Source organism: Peromyscus californicus, unplaced genomic scaffold, assembly GCF_007827085.1.
Source record: "Peromyscus californicus insignis strain IS unplaced genomic scaffold, ASM782708v3 Scaffold_4__1_contigs__length_199733344, whole genome shotgun sequence".
Classification (NCBI taxonomy): Eukaryota; Metazoa; Chordata; class Mammalia; order Rodentia; family Cricetidae; genus Peromyscus; species Peromyscus californicus.
The window spans coordinates 190,677,567-190,694,835 of record NW_026294562.1 but is presented as its reverse complement, the minus strand read 5'-3'; the positions used below and the strand labels follow the sequence as shown (position 1 = coordinate 190,694,835).

The window sequence follows — 17,269 nt, the reverse complement described above, 5'->3', positions numbered from 1 at the left end:
TGTTTGCCCATTTTGATCAATTCCAATGTGTTACATAGTCTTTATCTTAGTATATTTTTGTTATTATCCCATAGAAACCTGACTGTTTTCGAATGAATGATAGAAATGGGGTGGATTCAGATAGGAAGGGATGTGGGGAGAAGCAGAGGGAGGTGGAAACATAATCAGGGGACATTATGTGAAAGAAAATCTATTTTCAATGAATGAGAAAACAAGTGTTGCAGTATAGTGCTATGTAAAATTCAACTTATACATTCATTTAATTTCAATTTTGTGTCTATGCTTTTTGAGTGTGTTATCATGTTCACATCTGTGTGTAGGTGTTTTTGGAAAACAGAAGAGGGTATCGGATTCATTAGAGCTATTGTGAATAGAAGGCTGTGGACTGTAAGATGTGTGGATAAGTTAGTGAACCCATCTCCTCTGAGAAAGTCACACATGATTGTAAATGCTGAGATATTTCTCCATATTTCTCCATATTATTTCTATCTGTTTAACAAAGCATCTTTCTGTCTTGTAAGTTTTACTCTTCTAACTTCCAGGATACAACAGGATTCTCTTGTCTTCCTCAGCAAAGGGAAAAATTAGTTTCATCATCTGAAAACATTCATTCACATACAACAAATTTTCTCTTGTTTTCTTTTACATTCAAAGTCACACATTCACTCAGATATCAAAAGAATTGCTCAGAGTATTTCAAGTCTATTTTTGAATTAGAGAAAGAAAAGAACACATCCTCTATGTGCTAATACCCAACAACTAGGTCTTGTATAATAAGAGGTTGAGTGGAAGATTGTAGGCCAGCATGTACAGAAAAGTAGTATACATGGTATTTCTTGACATCATCTTTAGAAGACACAATGAGAATCACTAGCTAATGCATACATCTTGCATTGTATCAGAGTAGGTGGTTCTGTAACAACACTATAGTTATCAGTATCAATTTATGAAATGGGTGATCAGGAAGATGTTTTCTCCCTTATCTTTTCAAGAGAATTTCTCTCCAGTTTAAACAAAATTATGTAGCTCTTGGGGATAAAGATACATCCCAGCAGGCCTGTACTGCAGGCCAAGATGGAGAAGACCTCCACAACAGCCATGACCTTGCCCTTGGTGCTGTGGTAGACAGGGAGAAAGGTGACCCAGACACTACAGAACAACAACATGCTGAAGGTCAGCAACTTGGCTTCATTGAATGTGTCAGGGAGATTCCTGGCCAAGAAAGCCACAATGAAGCTCCCAAAGGCAAGAGAGCCATGGTATCCCAAGACCCAGTAGAATGCAGTAACTGAGCCCTTGTTGCACACAATGATGATTTGGCCATGCACAGAGTGTGTATCAATGTTAATGGATGGAGGAGAAATTCCCAGCCAGATTGCACAGAGAATAATTTGGATGAGGGTACAGATGGCAATGATGTAGTTAGGTGCCCTTGAAATCATGAAGAACCTCATCCTGCTTCCAAGGGCTGTAAATGTGAAGGCCAGCAGCACAGTCACTGTTTTGGCTAACACAGTGGAAACAGCCACAGTGAATACAACTCCAAATGTGATTTGCTGCATTACACAGGTAGCTAAGTTGGGTTGGCCAATGAAGAGTAAGGGGCACAAGAAACAAAACATGAGTGAGATAAGCAATATGTAACTAAGATTCTGGTTACTGGCCTTCACAATGGGAGTGTCATGGTGTTTGACAAAGACCCCAAAAATCAGAACTGTGAATGCAGAGAACCACAAGGCCATTAAGGCAAGAGCCATCCCCAAGAGATCTTAGTAGTTCAGAAAGATCACTGCTTTGTGAATGCACTGGTCCTGCTCTCTGTTGGCATACTGGTCCTCTGGACACCTCACACATTTATCCACATCTGATGGAGAGAGAAAAGTATGATTAGTGCAGCTTCAACCATTTATTGACAGGATATTTCAATTAAGTGTGTTGAACAAGCATTGCAATATCTGCATTTGTTTCTGAGGATGTAGTTGATGGACATTGCTCCATAGCAATGCTTCTTTTCCAAAATACTCATTCATTGTCTTTATGAGGAATGAAATCAACCATTATGTTTTCTATTTGACTGTGTGTCGATGATGCCATTTTCTATATTATTAGAAATCGCATATATTTTCAGTACATTCTGAATACTATGATGAAAGGACTTAAACTGGTGAATTGACAGAGGGTAAAATCATTAAGGGTTATTTTGCACAGAGTTTATTTTAAAGTATCAGATCCCATGGTTGTAGTGCCTCCTGATGTCTTTCTGTCTGTTTTATGACCGCTGTTCCTGTAATTGATGGAGACCATGTTTGCTATTTGGACATGTCCTGTGATGTGCTTTCTACTTTCAAATTACCGGCCCAAACCCATTGACATAGAAGAAATACTAAACACAATCAGTAGGGACCCTTGGAATCAGCACAAGTCAAAACCTAGTTCTCAATGCAAAGTATATTTATTTGCACCAGAGGACTATTGTGGGATGACTCATCCCTACTGGGTTTGAGAGCCAGACAGCCCAAACAAGTAAAAAAGATACTTTCTGAGAGCCAGCCTGGGTCTGCCTAAGGGTCTTAGCAACAGCAGCTGAAACATGATCTGGAGATGACCTGGACCAATGAGAGGCAGCCATGTCATACCAGCAGATGCATATTCATCAGACCTTCCCCCAGGAAGGGGTGGAGGGTATATAAGGCTTGCCTCTTCCTGAATAAACTGAGCTTGTTGTTTCCACATTCTCCTGGAGTCTGTGTGGTTTGACTCTGCAGCTACTTGGCCCCTGCCCCCAAAGGGAACAACAGCAAGGATCCTGCTACAGACTATGACCAGGAAATAGGAGGCAAAATCAAGAGACAGAGAATGAAGGAGAAGGGTAAAGCAACACGAGAGTTGGGGAAGGGTTTTAGGACAGGGAGGACAAAGAACGGCCTCTGAATAGAGAGGACAGAGATGTGGCCTTTAGGAAAATGCCAGTTTATGAAGGAAAAATGGGAACCCCATATTAGGATGAACTGTTTAATTTTGATTGGACATGTTAATTAGGAGAGCCACAAGGGAGTTTTTGCTAGTTTAACTTCAATACTTTGGTAGCTTGACCTTGATAGCCTCAGGAGGAGAAAGTGGCCAAATTAGGGAATAGACCCTGGTGGCTAGCTTTAGGAATGTAGCCTCAGTTATTGCTGTAAAGAAAACCATAACTGCTGTGGGATGTTCTGTATGGCAAATGTGTTGCTCTGATTGGTCAATAAATAAAACACTGATTGGCCATTGGCTAGGCAGGAAGTATAGGCGGGACAAGGAGGAGAATAAAGCTGGGAAGTGGAAGGCTGAGTCAGAGAGACACTGCCAGCCGCCATGATGAGAAACAGCATGTGAAGATGCCGGTAAGCCACGAGCCACATGGCAAGGTATAGATTTATAGAAATGGATTAATTTAAGCTGTAAGAACAGTTAGCAAGAAGCCTACCATGGCCATACAGTTTGTAACCAATATAAGTCTCTGTGTTTACTTGGTCGGGTCTGAGCAGCTGTGGGACTGGCAGGTGAGAGAGATTTGTCCTGACTGTGGGCCAGGCAGGAAAACTTTAGCAACACATAACCACAGTAGTTTTTATGAAATTAAACATTTAAATGAGTGACTTATAGTTCAGAGGCTCAGTCCATTATCATAATGGTGGGCCTTGTTGCTATTCAGGCAGACATGGTGCTGGAGAAGAAGCTGAACATTTTACATCTTTTGATCCATAGGTAACATAAAGTAAGCTGTCTCATTGTGTATAGCTTAAGCATTTAAGTGGCCTTGAAGTCTGCATCCACAGTGACACACTTTCTCCAATAAGACTACACCTTTTCCAACAAGACCACACCCTCTGATGGGGCCAATTTCATTTAAACTATCACTGGAATATAATGGATTTTATCAAGGCAAAGGGAATGGGGGAGAAGGGCAGGACTTGTTGTAGTCATATTTGCCAATATCAGCCTCACTAGAGTCCCTTCAGGATCAGTAAGTTGTGTGTGTGTTTGTTTATGTGTATGTTTGTATACATGCAAAAATAACAACAGAGCTCAAATATGAGAGTGGTTGTGTTTATATGAGGAAAATAGGAGGATGAGAATGAGAGACAAATGTTACATAAATATAATTTTATGTTTTAAAATGCAAAAGTCAAATAAATCAAATAAATATGTCCTCAGTTGTATCCCAATCTGCCATTAGGAATGCTTTATCCCTGATTCTTGTTCAGTAACCCTATCCTGAAGGTGGAATCCTCTGTACATACTTATCATTTTAATGAGCTACCTCTTGATTCCATCATCTTCGGGAATAAGCAACCACTTTCCTCCTTCACTAATACCCATCTATGTGAGTCTCAGTTTATGTTAGTGTACTCAAGTATGAAGTAGATACTGATACAATACCATGAGCACAATAAAAGAAGAAAATTCAAGCAAGAATGATAGCACAGACAGTTTGTTGTGAGGAATAGTACCACATCCATAAATTGTAATCTCCACCAAGGAAAGTTTATGAAATGAGGCTACACTTGCTTTGAATAATTGGATAATTGAATAGAGTGATGATGTGCTTCTAGACTTCAAGTCTTTTTATCTAGAACAATGCATTTATGGACCCATGTATTTAGTTAATTGTTTAGTGGAATGGAAAGTTGTTTCAGTTGTGAGGAAAAATGTACTACTCTTGCAGAAGAACTGTATTCAGTTCCAGGAACCCATCTTGTGTCTCAGAACTGGATGTAACTCTAACTACAGGGGCCTTGGTTGCATCTCACATGCACCTGCAATTGTGTACACATAATCACATACATAAACATAATTAAAGAAATGATAAAAATATTTTTGTTTAATTGTATTTATTGTTGTAATACCCTTTACTCTTATATGTTTTTATATTTTAAACAGTTTCATTACAGTTTGTGTAATTAAATTGGAGTATGTTGTATGTGTGAGTGCACAGAGATCAGAACATGACCTCTAGGGGTTGGAAAACTCTTCCTACTATATGGGCCCTAGGGATGAATTCATCAGCAGATTTAGTAGCAAGAGATTTGATTCCTGAATCATCTTAATGGCCATAAATGTCCTTTAAGGTCTTTCATTATATAGGATGACAGGAAATATGAGAGAAAGCCTATGTATCTGCCATTTTTCTGTAACCAACTCTAAACAAATAATCATTTAACTAACATGGGCTGTGTAGGTGACAACACCATTTGAATAACTGTGGCTAGTTGCTTTCATACAAAATCATTTTAATCTTCTACTGTTTGACATTATTAACTGTGTGCTATATATAAACAAATTGACTATAGGACTCAATACTTCTACATTATGTGCCAACACATCCACAATTCCCTAGATTTCAAATCACATTGAACCTTTAAAAAGGGGGGCTCCCTGGATATTGCTTGAAATCTTTATCTTACTTGACAGTTTCTTATAATTTTACAAGCAATTATTTCCACTCTTCATTAATCTTACAGAGGACTTAGATTTGGTTTCTAGTACCCACATAAAAGTGTTCAATGGATCTGATACCCTAGTCTTTTCTCCATTGATTTCCTGCATGTACATGGTACCTATAAGCTTATGTAAGGTCACATACAGATATGGAAATAGAAAAAATATTAAAGATTCATGACTGGAATCTAATCTACATGTAGTTCCAGAGAAGATTTTTCACTAGTTAAGACATTGTATAGAATTCTCTCATTTTACAGTTTGATTATCAAATATTTCTTTTTTTTTTTTTTTTTTTTCAGAGAAGAAAGCCAAGAGGTCAGAGCTAAGAGCCTCACCCTTCCTGATTCAGGGATCCTCTCCAGCCAAGAGAGCTCTCCGAAAAGGACCTACTTCCTGTGTGTCTGTCTTTAAAGTCTTCCTGTTCTACCTTCTCATTGGTTGTAAACCCAAACATATGACTGCCTCGTCACTGCCTGAATGTACCGCCCTCCAGGTCCTTAAAGGCATGCGCCACCGCCGCCATGCACTTGCTATGACTCTAATAGCTCTGACCCCCAGACAAGGTCTCTGAGGGAGTTGAAGATTAGGTAGCTATAGTTGAAGGTTAGTTAGTTATAGTTGAAGATTAATTAGGATAGAAAGTGAATTAGATACATTTTGGACTTAACAAAATAGGATAGATAATGAAATTATTTTCTCTGAATTTGTCAAATACAAATGGACTAGACATTGTTTAGACATTTATTACTTGTATATATTGTATATAGTCATTGTACTTTTGTATATAGTTTTTCTTTTGTTAGTTATAACCTTTTTCTTTTTTTTTCCTTTTTATTAAAATAGAAAAGGGGAAATGTGGTGGTATTTTACTTGTACTGAAATGTGATTTTAATTGTATGTTAACAAATATTTCTTTGAGAATGTCACAATGGATTTTCAACGATTCAAAGATGTATGTCATAGCATAACATGTTATTTAAAGTGACATTGTTAATAAGTTAATAATAATAGTTCTATAAAAGCTATCTTGGGAAAGTGATATGGTTTATTTTTACAGACGTCTTTTAGAACCTTTTGTCATTCCTGTGTGTTTGGGAGAAGATCTATGTGAAGGATTTATCTCAGCAGCAAACACTCACTTGTCTCATTAGAAGCTTCATTTTCTGGGCAGGGGATGCAATCAAAACAGCAGGCTGCAGTTCCCTCCTGCAAGAATTTTCTGAATCCAGGACCACAATCAGCACTGCACACAGAGGGTGGCATCTGAGGAAAATCAGACATATGCTGCTATCAGGAGTTTTACCAACTCCTTCCATAACTATATTACATTAGCATGTTAAATTTTTTTTTTTGGTTTTTCGAGACAGGGTTTCTCTGTGTAGCTTTGCGCCTTTCCTAGAACTCACTTGGTAGCCCAGGCTGGCCTCGAACTCACAGAGATCCGCCTGGCTCTGCCTCCCGAGTGCTGGGATTAAAGGCGTGCGCCACCACCAGCAAACTTAGTATGTTTTATAATGCCCAACAAGCAAATGTATGAAAACAATCTGATGTAAATTCGAGTAGCTTCCCAATCTTAGAAATTTAGGAATAAAAAAGGGTTGTTTGCTATGGGCAAACACCACAGAGTGCAAACTGATTTTTCTAGTTAATTTTAATTACGTTGACAGAAAGATCATTGAAAAGTTAGAGAAAACTCTAACTAAAATATTTCTCTCCAAGGAACTAGCTGCTGTCATATTATTTATGCATTTTATTAATGGGTAATTGATGTAGGAGTGCCCAGTCCACTGTGGACAGTGCTGTCTCTATGCAGGGCTATTTGAGAGATCAAGTAGAGCAAGACAGTAAGCAGTGTTCCTTCAGAGTTTAGTTGCAGTCTCCAGATTTCTATTTTGTCTTCCCTTTACTGTAACCCATGAGCCTAAGTAATCCTTCCTCCTCAGTTTGCTGATGGTCAGTGTTTAATCACAGCAACAGTGCAGCAAACTAGGATAAATGAATATCTGAAACATAGGAAATATCTCTTCAAATCTCTAATAGAAAACAAGAACTACTATAAATACCACTACAAAGCATGGCCAACAAATTGTAAAGAGAAAAACAGCTAAATAGGCAGAGCCTGGTGCATTTGTGGTAAAGAAATGTTGGATTGATATGTATGGAGCTTTAGGTGGAATGTTTCCTGAGGTCAAAGTGCCTTACAAAGGCTGCAAGTATTTGGGGAACTGGAATAAAAGTTAGATAGTTTAAGTTAATTAAGGGATTTCTTTAAGTTTAAATACAAAAACTTTGTATAATCAAAACCTGGTGATAGCGATCTATATACTGTTTTAGACAGCTGCTGATTGTTGCATACTTACTTTGCATCCGTTGTACAATACTGAGTTGTATCAAAATCACATGGCCTCTATCTCTTTCTACACAATATGATTATGTACAAATATTCCTTTTTGTTGTGGTTTTCTTGAAACAGGGTCTCACAATGTATTGCTGGTATACCTCAACTACATATATAGAGTAGGTTAACTTAGATGACACAGAGATCTGCCTCTCCTGCCTCCTGAATGCTGGGTTTAAAGGTGTATGCTACCACTGGGCACATTTCTTCCCTTTATGTCTGTATTTCATGTTTACCATTTCTTTTTGTACATGCTAAGATTAAGGACAATTTTCAAGAAGAGTGGAGAAAATGTATATAGTTCTCCAATTTCTTTTTTAAGAAATGATTTATTAGCCGGGCGGTGGTGGCGCACACCTTTAATCCCAGCACTCGGGAGGCAGAGCCAGGCGGATCTCTGTGAGTTCGAGGCCAGTCTGGGCTTCCAAGTGAGTTCCAGGAGAGGCGCAAAGCTACACAGAGAAACCCTGTCTCGAAAAACCAAAAAAAAAAGAAATGATTTATTTTACTTACCAACCACAATTGCCTCTCCCTCCCTTCACCCTGTTCCCTCCCCACACCTCCTTTCTTCCACCCTATCTACTCCTCAGAAAGGGTAAGGCCTCCCACAGGAGTCAACAAAGAATGGCATACCAAGTTGAGGCAGGACAAATTTCTTCCCCCCTGCATCAAGGCTGAGCAATTAATCCCACCATAGGGTATAGTTTCCAAATCCATCTCATGTACCAGGGACAGATCTTGGTCCCACTGCAAGGGCTGCAAACAGTCTCAGCAACATAATTACCACCTACATTCAAGGGGCTTAGGCAGATATCATGGAGGCCCCTTAGCTGTAGGTTTAGAGACCCTAAGCTCTTACTACTTGGGTCAACTTTCTCTGTGTTTTGCCCTGTCATTATCTTGACCCCACTTGCTGAAATAATCCCTCTACCTCTATTCAACTAGACTGCCAGAGCTTGGCCCGGTGCTTGCCAATGAATCTCTGCATCTGCTTGTATAGTTATTGGATGAAGGTTCCCCTTTTAATAGAGTTCATGGGGGAATCTGCTGTTATCTTGAAGGGACCTTTTGAAGAAATATGTTTCTCTCTCTGCAGCCTTCAGTTTCCTTTCTTTACTTTTATAATTCAAATTTTAAGTAAAATATGTGATGGGAAGATTTTCTTTTACTGGTATGTGTTTAGAATTTAAATTCCTCCTGTCTCTAGATGTCCACATGTCTCCCTATATTGTGGAAAATTCCCATTGTATTTTACTGGATATACTGTTGATGTCTTGGTAAGTCCTTCTTCTCTTCTGCTCATTGTTTGTAAATTTGGTCCTTTAATCCTATCCCCCTGGTCCCATATATCCTTCACTTGTCCTTATTTTTACCTTTGTCACAGTTTCAGTTTCCTAATTCTTTTGCCTTGTCTTCAAGTCTGCCATCTTGTCTCCAACTTGAAATATCTGTTAGTGGAAATTTTTATTAGGATATTTATTGGATTTATTTTCCTTTCTTTACATATTTTAGTTTGAATTTTTTCATTTGTTTATACCTTTTCAAATGTGTTCGTCACATGCTCACTCAGTTCCTCATTGTATGCAAGTTTTTGTGATCTCATTGCATTCTGCTGGAGGTGATTTGTGTCCTGCTTGATATTCTGGAATACTGTTATAATCATTCTTTGGATTCTTTTTTTAGTATGTCTTTGAACATATTCACATTTAAGTCTATGACTCTGACATTTAGAGTTGTATTGATTTGATTTCTTTATATTTTGTTCCTCTTTTCTGAATAGAAAATTTTGTATCTGGGAGTAGAGCACTGCTTGCATTATTACTAATCTTCTGTATGCCTCCAGTGGATGTTTTTTGAAATACTCAAGTGAGCTTGGTTAGAGCACACTTGAAATTTCATTGCTGCTCTCTGAATGGATAGAAAGTTCAGTTTCTGTACCTTCAGCTCATATGTCCTCTTCCCTGATAATAACTTTTCTTGTCATTCTGAAAAAAAGAATATTTTTGTAGATTTTATACTATCTGGTCTTCATGACATACAACTTTATATCAAGCTTGAAGACTTTTCTGAAGTTAGCTTCTTTAAATTTCAAGCTACTTTATAGTCAGGAAGTTGGAATAGGATACCATAAAACTACCCCCATCCCAAGTCATACCTATATCATACCATAGACTTATAGTAGAATAAATCATTTATGAATTTTCAAAAACCATTTATTTTGCTAATAATGCTTTCTCACCACACACATAAGGAAATTAGACACACCCTTGTTTGTGTGGACTGTGAAAGAATTAGTGGGACCAAGAAACATTCTCTATTGAGCAATTTATTTTGCACAGGACATGCTTCAGGGACTAGAGAATTGGTTCAGTTGTCTGTCACAATTCTTGACCAGGTAAAAGGCCCAAGTTTGATTTTTAGCACCACTGTGTGGCCCTGCAATGTCTCCACTTCGCAGGGATCCAAGTCTATATGCATCTATATGCACCAGGCAAACCAGTGTTGCAGAGACATATATGCAGACAAGACATCCATACACATTTAATAGAAAAAAGGAAAAAAAAAGAGAGAAGAATGTTATCATTCATAGGGTATCTAAAAATGTGTTATGAAAATATTATCTTAAAGTATGGTTAGAGATGTTGAGCATTTAGAAGCCTGCTGGTAAAAAGGATTAAAGCGAATTATATAATAAGAAATAATGGTTTGCATGTGTTTACTTGAATCCTCCTTACATTTGGCCTCAGTCTTTCAGCATCTATGTCAAAGGTTCAGCAGAAAAAAAGGACAATCACTGTGCAGTAATCAGGATGGCTTCGAGAGGATATTGCTCAGTTTGCTAGAAATAATAGAGTACAGTGGTAACAATCAATTTTCTTTATATATTAAAAACCAGAAACCTGTTCTAGAGTGATAAAAATCCACTGTATGTGTAGCATGCATGTCTGCGGCCCCAAAGAATTAATAAAATGTCACATCAAAAACTGAAAAGAGAAAATATAAATTAGAGGCTAGAAAGTGCTTCTCAATGTGACATTCTATTTCACCACCTGACAGTGTTACCATGGTGTGACAGAAATGATTACAGTTAAGTCAGACCCACCTGTCTCCTTCCTGTGGTCCACTCTATTACATCTTCATTTATATGGAGCTGTTGACCATGTGGGAAATATGGACTAAACTCTCCTATCTTCACCTTAAATCGAAATCCTTTTGGGAAATTCCAAATCTGGAAAATGTCATACTCTCCCTGCTGGTATTCTCTCTGGTTCATATTCACTTTTTATCCAACAGGATTAGTGAAGTGAGTCTTCCTCAGAAAGGAGTGCAGCTGGAAGAGAGGCAGCATTCTATATTGTGTGTCCTTCCTTGATGTCAGAAAACATACACTGATTTCTTCTTAAAAGCAACATTATTGAAGGTGTCCTGGGGAGAAATACAGTAAAAGTAAGTGGATAAATGAAAGCATCATAACATTCCTAGAATTAAAGTTCTTTCAGAGAAAACTACCAAAAAGAAAACCAGACATACATACAGATACCAAACATTGATATGAAAAATGCACACACACAGAATGAGACAAAGACACATGGACAGAGAAAGAGACTCACATCCATACAGACTTTCATACATCATATAGCGACATACAACATACACACACTTACCTATACATATACATGTCAGACACACACCTGAAAATACAGTCATAAACAGACACATGAACACAAACAGACACACAGAAACCTATGAACACTGCCTCACACACAACTGCACACTTTTATAGACAAATACACACAAGGAGACGTACACAGATAAAAGCACCCACACAGAGAGACAATGACAGGCAAATTTGTGCTCCCATCCAAAGAGAAATTGACAGACAAAGATACAGATAGACACACAGGAACACAGATACACAAATGTGAGAGCAATATGCAAAACACACAAATAGTCACAAGCAGACACGTGGTAAGAAACACACAGGGATTTATACACAGAAATAAACTTCCACAAAGAAAGGCACTGACACAAGACATTTTATGCTCAGTTCCACAGACAATAGATATGCAGATAGAGAGAAACGCATATATAACAGCAACACAAATATACATACAGAAACATACACCCATACACAGTGGGAACCATCCACACACACTTATAAATACACATGTATATTCTGAAATGAGTTACAGCACTGTTTCCTGTGTAATTACTCTCAGAATGCCAAAGGAGTTCTACAGAGCCTACAGTGGGACAGAATCTGTTGAGAACACTTGTAAAAACCATCTGATACACTGATTACCACATATTTGACAAATGATGAACAAGGGCTCTTCTTCTTTTCATGGAAAGGATTAATGAGGAAGGACTGTTAGGTTTCCAGTGGGAGAGCAGAAGCAATGATATTCAGAAGCTCTGTAAGATAATTACTACTATTCCTTGATAAATTGTGTTTTCCACTCCATTGCTTTTGCATTAAGATTTATACCAACCTCTAGCTTACATTTTCAGAAATATGTCTATTTTATTAAACATTTACTAATCCAGTAAATCAGGGCATAAAACAGACTGTTGATGACACAACATTTCATCCAATAGAAGAAACACTACCCTCAAGCAGTTACCATAGTGTCCTTTCCCATCATCCACTTGTTGAAGAAGCATCTCATGAAAAGCATGGGCCACAGCGTACACTGCATTATATATGTCATAACTGTCATCTCTAAAAGCCATGTCGAAAATCTGTCTCATTAGCCATTGCAACGAAGCATTGGATGAACAATTCTTCAGTGTCTCACACTTAGAAGCTGAGACCTCACAGTTAAAGTTCATCCATCCCAGCCTTGTGAGGTATTCATCTGTGTATTTGAGAGGGTTCAGTGTCTGGACAAATTTTTTAAAACCAGAAATCTCAGAATGGTGGTGTGCAAAAGCTAGTGTCCCATGGGATGAGCCAACTGTGGAGACTCTCTTACTTGTAGTGACATCCCACTGTGAGGTAGTCACCCATATTCTCTGTATACCTAGGGATTCCCACATTCTAAAGCTCACAGCTAGAGTACTGTCAGTGTCACCATAAATGATAACTATATTTGTGCATGATGTCATGATTTGGTTATAATACTCTTTGGGTCTTGACATGTATAAATGCATGTTGACTGGGATCATACTCACAAAGGCAAAGCAGACTGTATTTTTTTCCATCTCTCTTCTCAAATGTGATAGAAATTGGGTACCCTGATCATTTTCTAAGATGGCCAGTCCTATCCAGCTCCAATTGAAGTGAAGCATCAAAGAAACCATGGCCAGGGGTAGAGCTGTGTCCTTGGGGGCCATCTGATACAGATAGGGAAATTTTTCATGATCACTCAGGATGGTATGGAAAGGTCCATAGGTATGCTGCAGGACCTAGGACACAGGGGGGCAGCATGAGGTTGCATGCACTCCTAAGAACTTGTAAACACACCTTTTGCAGAGTTCCATAAAATCCTCTTACCTGTTACTTCTTTCCTCATCTCAATTTCAAAAAAGGAAATGAAGCCCCATCAAGTCTCTGAAAAGCACCCTTGAACCACATTGTCTGACATAAGTGTGAGGCTAGTATCCTCCTCACACTCTTAGCATCTGGGAGTGGTACCAACAGAGTCACGATTTCTTGCAAACCCACACCACAAATGTCTCACCTGTTGAGATCTGTAGGGGTCCTGGAATGTCCCAACCATTGCAGATGTTGCCCAGCCTGGTCCACTCAATATCACTATACACATAGTGCCTCCGATACAATTATAATTAGGGGGGAAATCTTGATTTTCTTCAGATAAAGGCATGCGACTGTATAATTCTGACACAGTCTTACAACCACTTTCAGGGAATTCAAATACGAATGACATATTTGGCAAAAGATCAGGGTTCCTGTTTACTTCATCCAGGGAAAAAGTTAAGGCCAATGGAAAGTGTTTGTTTTCAGTTGGTGTTCTGGAAAAGGGTATGGTGTTTATTAATGACAGAGGTCTACAGATAATCCTTTATAGTCAATAGAAGGAATATAATGAACTGGATGGTATTCCAAACCACCCCCAAATACTGAAACAAATGTCCTGTGCTGTGAGGTTGGAATGACATAAGAAGCTGGAAGCTTACAATAGCTTTTAAATTTCATGAGAGTGCATCTTCCATAAACAACATGAGCCATTGGCATCTTCCATGACAGTAGTGTCCATTTCTGCTTTGGGAGTTCTTACTTAGCAGATAAAGACAAAGACACAGGCTTTATCCAAGCAGTAGTCCTGAACATGTCTTCATTTTGGAATTATCAAACAATATGAAAAATACATGTGATGTGCGAACCAATGAGACTATGGCATTTTCTTATGATTTTAACTGACTTGGCTAAGGCAATCAAATAATGTTTAATGAGCACACAATAGTTTGTACATTTGGCTCTTGTGCTTACAATTTTCTATAATCAGTGGGCAATCTAGTTAACATATACCCTCATGTCCATTTTGTCTTGTTCTTTTATTTTTCTGGTTTATCTAAGGCAGGTGTAAAATTTTTATTTTGTAGATTTGTTTCTAAATTAATTTAACTACCAGAGATGTATTTGGTAAAGGTATATGTCACTATTCATCTGCATGTATGGACAGGACTAATGCTTACATAGGCCATAGTGGGGAACGGATTATATGCTTTTGAATGATACCTACTTCTAGAGCACACTGGCCTGAAATGTACGATGATATGCCTGCTCCAGATACTGAGTGCAGAGATTAAGGGCATTTACTACCTCCCCAGTATTGTTCACCTATTTTATGTTTTCACAGGCAAGTCATATATTCGCACTTGGTGTATCTGGTCAACATAATTTTTTTCTAGAAAACATCTTATGACTATCTTTACACTTACACTAACACAGAATGCATATACTACTGATATTTATATATGCCAGTATTAAATCTTTATAAAATAGAAGACTATAAAGTGTGAAATGTATGAAAGATTGTTTATGAGGGTTTTATGGTAATAAAAATGAGTAATATACAGTTGGGTGTGAACAATAACAACTTATGTTTCTGTTTATGGGAAGAATAATAACTTATGTTTCTTTATACTCAATTCACATCATCTGACCAATAAATATCAAACATACTCCTTCATTCTGAATGATTCATTCAGAGTTAAATACAATCTCATTTCCAGTTAGAAATTGTACCACTGTGTTTTCTTTATGTATAAAAAATAAGATTTACCTGTACATTTTTAAAATAAAAATTATTTTAATATTTCTTTATTACAACCCAGAAGAATACCATTGAAAATTTCAGTATCACACAACAGGAATTTGTGAGTAGAATTGTGAAGCTCACACACTAACTCCTGCACACTAAACATTCAGAAACTTAAGTACTTGAGCCATTAGAGTGGCCCAGTGAACTAAAGTACCGTGTTTGATAACAGCCATCAACATTCTACAAAATGAAATGTGTATTATGCCCTGTTTGACAGAATATGCATATATAATAAGCAAAATTACAGAAAGTAAGCATAGGAGGTAATTGGGATGTAAGTGTCAGAGAATAAACAATTTAAATATAAAGAAACAAGGCACATGTTTCTTAAATAATGGCAAAGATGTGCAAATAGGTAACTCCACTAACCCTATTCTCAAGTATCCCCAAGTAACTCATACCACAGCCATCTCTCAGGCAAGTGACAAAGGAAGTGACAGTCTCACTTTTCAAAGAATGCAAACATATTATTTACACTCTATAAATTCCATATTTACTAAATAGAGAGTGAAGAACTGAACTTTGAAATTAAAGGCCAGGGTTTGTACATGTATGTAAGTGAAGCACGGAGAAATAGGAAAATATGATATTCACAGTGAACATGTCTCCTACTTCCGTTCTCGATGAGACTTCAGAAGACATAATGTAACCTCATTCAGAGCATCAGAAATAGTAATTGTATATCTATGTGAAAATTCTCTGCAGCTAAGTGTGCCACAAATATTAGTTGCTCTAGCACGTGCATTAGGACCTACACAGTAATGAAAGTACCATCATCTGACTCTACTCTATGGTTGTTTACATGTACCATGTTAGAATGATACTAATTGAAATAGAATTGTGGTCCATTTGATTAGTCATCACCTGCTACTGTGCTACAGAAACTTAGAAGAGGAGGGCTATATGCAATAGAACAAGGTAGAGTCCTTTCTTTACTCAACTCCATCCTTATAATTTGGAGTTGTAACTGAGAGAAAAACAGAAAACACTCTGGACAAAATAAAATTAAAAAAATAGCATTGAGTCTCTAAAATAATTTTGAGTGTTGATGTGCAGGTTGGGAAAATGGGGGAGAAGATTCAAAGCTTTGCTCTGATCCTCATCCTCTATCCCTAACGTACAAAGGAACTTATGTATATTCAAAGCATTGTTGAAATTCTCTTTTTTCTCAGGCCATGGCAATGCTGCAAGGGAGAAGACACAACCTGTTACCAAGTCTCCATCCTTGTCTTCATTCTGCTTTCTTCTCCAGGAGCATCTGGGATGAATGAAACTGGACACAAGAAGTGGAATGCTCATGAGAAAGAAGAGGAAAGTCAAAATGAACATATTTTCCAGCTGTATGCCTTAGCAGTATCAATTGTGACCAGCCATGCAGATAAGCAAATCAAATGGGCAGTCATGTATCCCCCTCTGCTTTCATTTCTGGGGATGGAGAAGAGACACTTGTGCATTTATGATGCTTTTTGTTTTTTTTCTGGTGTTTCCTCACTCCTTGAACTATCTCTGACACTTTCTACTCTGTGGCTCTGCATCTGATGTCAGCAGTCCATGTGATTACATTTGGTTGATAAATATATATGAGGAGAGTTCAGGTAGTTTCATGACATCACTCATCTTTGTGGTAATTAATGCCCCTGGCCGGATGCAATTTTGGGAATATTTGGAACCATGACTGCCTCATCAACCCATTAATGTTAATGCCTTTAGATGGGTTGTCATTGATGTAATAGATGATCCACATTGAGGCATTATTAGTTCAGGAAGATTAAAAATCAGAATTCGTGGTTACACACTGGGCATTGTATCACCAAGTTCTTGTGAGGGTAAAGCAGCTTCATATTTGGAGCAATTGAGTTCCACACAACTTGTCCAGTGGGGCCTATGCTACAAAAATGACAGGTCCAGAATATTTACCAAATCCTGTATTTCTACTCTCTTGAGAACAACTTATCAGGCCACATTCAGAAATTTCCTGTATTCTGCTGTTCCAAAACTATCCAGCTCATCAAAGAATCACAGTTCATTTTTACATTTGATGTTGATTTTTAAATATTCAACAAGACCCTGAGAGAACACCAAACCACTGTTCCTCATTTAA

General features: G+C 37.9%; 1 pseudogene; it reads right to left on the bottom strand.

Annotated features, from left to right (window-relative positions):
* Positions 1 to 959: 959 nt before the first annotated feature.
* Positions 960 to 16,497, bottom strand: LOC128095029 (vomeronasal type-2 receptor 116-like; annotated as a pseudogene).
* Between the last annotated feature and the right edge of the window lie 772 nt (positions 16,498 to 17,269).